Genomic DNA, 5,000 nt, shown 5'->3' with positions numbered 1-5,000 from the left:
CCTCCGTGTTCTGTCCTCCGTGTAGCCTCTCTTTCCCTCTTTCTTTTTATATCTTTCTCTGTTTCTCTCCCTCTTTTAATTTCTATCATTCTCTCTCTCTCTCCTTCTTTTCCTTACTCTCTCTCATCCTCTTCTTTTTCTCTCTTTCTCTCTCTAGATTTTTCTTTTTCTGTCTTTTCTTTCTCTCCATTTCCCCCTTTTTTCTCTCTTTCTCTCTTCCTCTTTTTCTATCCTTCCCTCTCTCTGTCTACCAGTACAGTATGTCTTTAACTCTCTTTTTCCATGTCTTTCTTTCCTCTCTAATTGGCATGTGTATGACACACACACACACACACACACACACACACATACACACACACACACACACACACACACACTCGCACACGCACACACACACACACACACATACACACACACACACACACACACACACAGACACACACACACACACGGACACGCACACACACACATACACATTTATCTGTCTGTCCATCATGTGCAGCAGTGTCTCTGTCTGTCTGTCTCTCGTTAGCATTAGCACTAGCGACGCTGTCTGTCTCTCGTTAGCATTAGCACTAGCGACGCTGTCTGTCTCTCGTTAGCATTAGCACTAGCGACGCTGTCTGTCTCTCGTTAGCATTAGCACTAGCGACGCTGCTGACGGCCACTGAGTCTCCTCTGCATGGTGAAAAAAAGATAAGACTGCATTATTAAATCCAGTCATCCAGAGGCAAAACACTAACTAGCAGGATGCATCCTCATGGGAATATCTGATGATTACACGGTGCACACACACACACACACACACACACACAGGAATATAAGATGATTACATGGTGCTTGTCAGCAGTATAGGCAAGCTAAACAGCCAATCAGAGAAACCCTTTTCGTTGTTTCATGTTGAATTGGGCGTAATGGCTGCGTTTTGAGCCACAGACGATCAGTCAGGTGCAGCAATCTGTCTGTTGGTCTGTTTATTTGAAAGCTGCAGAAATATGTCTGTCTGTCTGTCTGTCTGTCTGTCTGTCTGTCTGTCTTTATGTATGTATGTATGTATGTATATACTGTATGTATGTATGTATGTATGTATGTCTCTATGTATACTGTATGTATGTATGTATATGTGTGTATGTGTGTGTGTGTTTATGTCTATCAAGTGCAGTAATCTGTCTGTCTTCCAGGATCAGGGGTGAGTCTGTCGGTCTCTGCTTATCTAGTTTCTCACTCCTTCATATAAACACACACACACACACACACACACACACACACCACACACACACACACACACTAGTTGTGAATAGGTGAGTTCTTAAGGCAGTCATTTGATCTGCTGCTGACCGTCTAAAGTGACAGACACATTGAGACAAAGCACTGGGAAGTGTCTTGTTCTCACGCACATACACACACACACACACACACACACACCACACATACACACACACACACACACACACACCACACACACACACACACACACACACACCACACACACACACACACACACACACACACACACACACACACACACACACACACACACACAGGGAAGACTCTCACTCTCTCTCTCATACACCTGTAAACAAATACCGTGGGGAATAGAGGCTAGTGTGTGTGTGTGTATTTATGTGTGTGTTTATGTCTATGTGTGCGTGTTTGTGAGACAGAGTGTAAATAGAGGCTGTTTGTGTGTATGTGTGTGTGTGTGTGTGTCTGTGGTATGTCTGTGTGTGTGTGTGTGTGTGTGTGTGTGTGTCTGTGGTATGTCTGTGTGTGTGTGTGTGTGTGTGTGTGTGTCTGTGGTATGTCTGTGTGTGTGTGTGTGTTTTTCTGTGTGTGTGTGTGTGTATGTCTTCCAGACATACCCCTGGGGTTCCTTGTTTCGAATCCCACCTCTTGTCACCAGGGCAACAGTGCAGCAGTGAGTGGTTTTACTGTAAGACACCATTATGAGTGCTGGGTGTGTGGGTGGTGGTGGTGGGTGGGTGGATGGTGCTGGGTGTGGGTGGTGGTGGTGGGGATGGTGCTGGGTGTGTGGGTGGTGGTGGTGGGTGGGTGGATGGTGCTGGGTGTGTGGGTGGTGGTGGTGGGTGTGTGGTGGTGATGGGGGGCTTCTCTGCTCTCTGGGGGTCTTTAATGCTGATAAAAACATGTCTTAATCTGTCTCACAGCTCCTTATCCATCAACTCCATTTGAACGCCAGCACCACCGGACACACACACACACACTGCAGACCAGCAGAACAGTGGACAGTGCCCTCTGACCTCTGCTGCCATGGTTACTGATGAGAATGATAATGATAGTGATGATGATGATAATAATAATTATGATGATGGTGATAATGATGATGATGGTGATGATGATGGTGATGATGGTGATGAGCATCATGATGATGATGATGATGATGATGATGATGATGATGATGATGATGATGATGATGATGATGGTGATGATGATGATGATGATGATAATGATGGTGATGATGATGATGATGATAGTTATGATGATGATGATGATGATGATGATGATGATGATGATGATGATGGTGATGATGATGGTGATGATGGTGATGATGATGATGATAGTTATGATGATGATGATGATGATGATGATGTGTGTGTGTGTGTGTAAGGATGAATGTAAATGTGTGATGACGATGTGTGTGTTTGTGTGTACAGGGTGGGTGAATGTGTGTGTGTGTGTGTGTTTGTGTGGGTGAATGTGTGTGTCAAAGCCACTAGCGGAACTACAGCCTCATCGTTAGCATCACTGCAGTCCCGTGTCATCATGCCGACTGGCTCCATGCAACGACACCATGGCCCCTAATTAAGTCCAGTCTGCTCCACACACACACACACACACACACACACACAAACACACACACACACACACACACACAAACACACACACACACACACACAGATCCAGAGAGTGGCTGCCCTGTGCCATAAACACACACACACACACACACACACACACAGACACACACACACACAGACACAGATCCAGAGAGTAGCTGTCCCATGCCATAAACACACACACACACACACACACAACTGACCCTCTGTGTAACTGGTCCTCTGGGTACTATAGAGATTAAAGGGGCGGTTTGTTTTACCCCACTGATGTTTTGTGCAAACACACACACCATATTGATGATGTTTTTTTCACACATACAAACTAAGGGGGGGGGGGGGTTATTGTCCTCTGTGTGACAGTAGTGAAGTGAGTGAGTTTAGAGTGTGTGTAGGGGTGTGAGTCTGTGGTGTGTAGAGGAGTGTGTTTAAGAGTGTTTGAAGAGAGTGTGTAGGGGTGTGAGTCTGTGGTGTGTAGAGGAGTGTGTTTAAGAATGTTTGAAGAGAGTGTGTGAGAAGAGAAGAGTGTGTGAGGGGTGTGTGAGAGGAGTGTGTGTGTGTGGCCTCTTATTACTTCCTTCAGCAGAGGCCTAATGACAGACCTGCTCCACTTTGGGCTCATGCTGACTGTCTTCCTTGATGCACATGTGTTTGTGTGTGTGTGTGTGTGTGTGTGTGTGTGTATGGTAATGGAGTCAGGAGAGAAGTGGAGGTGACTCTGACGCCAGACATAGATAACAGTGGTGTGTGTGTGTGTGTGTGTGTGTGTGTGTGTGTGCCTTTATGTGTGTGTCTATGACAAAACACAGAACAGTCACTTAATTCCCCCCCCCACCCCCTCCTCCATTAACACATCCTTTACTCACAGACAGATAGATAGACACACACACACAAACACACAAAGTTTTGCAGTCAGGTTCTACATCAATCTATGGTTCAATTCAACAGAAATGTTGGTCAAATGTATTCAATTTCAATTTCAATTTATTGTGCTTATATAGCGCCAAAACATTACACATGTATCATGGCGCTTTACAGAATGTAGGCAATCAGAGAAAAAGAAAAGAGGGAGAAAAGAAAAGGAAGAAGGAAGGAAGGCCCATGATATGTTTTTCCTTTAAAGTTTGTGAAATACCAGTAGTTTTTCCTTGAACACCTCTATGAAATGGCCACTGTCTGCTATTTACTTTCAACTGTGTCCTTCATGAGTCACTTGGCCTTTATGTGTTTGAATTTACAGTTTGATGAAGAGCTATTTCATTGATACGGTATGGTGCATTTGATGAAGAGCTATTTCACTGATATATTGTGCGTTTGATGAAGAGCTATTTCACTGATATACTGTATGGTGCATTTGATGAAGAGCTATTTTATTGATACGGTATGGTTTTGTGCATTTGATGAAGAACTATTTCATTGATAAGGGATGGTGCATTTGAATATAGAGTTATTTCATTGATATATGGAGCATTTGATGAAGAGCTATTTTATTGATACGGTATGGTTTTGTGCATTTGATGAAGAACTATTTCATTGATAAGGGATGGTGCATTTGATGAAGAGCTATTTCATTGATATGGTATGGTTTGGTGCATTTGATGAAGAGCTATTTCATTGATAAGGTTTGGTGCATTTGGTTTGGTGCATTTGCAATAGTCATCTGCTACAGTTTAACCCTTTTGGGCCTCAGCTATTCACTTCCATACTGTAAGTCTCTCATGTGAGATAGATAGATAGAGATAGATAGATACTTTATTGATCCCCAGGGGAAATTCAAGAAGATTTAGCATCTTGGGCATTACATGGGCCATCTATGCATGCTATATATATAAGGGCATTATAACACATACATACACACACACACACACACGTCACGCTAACACATACATACACACACACACATGTCACACTAACAAATACATACACACACACACACCTGTCACGCTAACACATACATATGCACACACACACACACACACACGTCACGCTAACACATACATACACACTCACACATACACATGTCACGCGAACACATACATATACACACACACACACACACACGTCACGCTAACACATACATACACACATACGTCACGCTAACACATACATACACACACACACATACACATGTCACGCGAACACATACAT

Source organism: Alosa pseudoharengus, unplaced genomic scaffold (genome assembly GCF_046254945.1).
Source record: "Alosa pseudoharengus isolate Yale_2024_CS ecotype anadromous, Long Island Sound unplaced genomic scaffold, YU_APseudo_1.1 YU_APseudo_1.1_scf_23, whole genome shotgun sequence".
Classification (NCBI taxonomy): domain Eukaryota; kingdom Metazoa; phylum Chordata; class Actinopteri; order Clupeiformes; family Clupeidae; genus Alosa; species Alosa pseudoharengus.
This window is presented reverse-complemented; position numbering follows the sequence as displayed.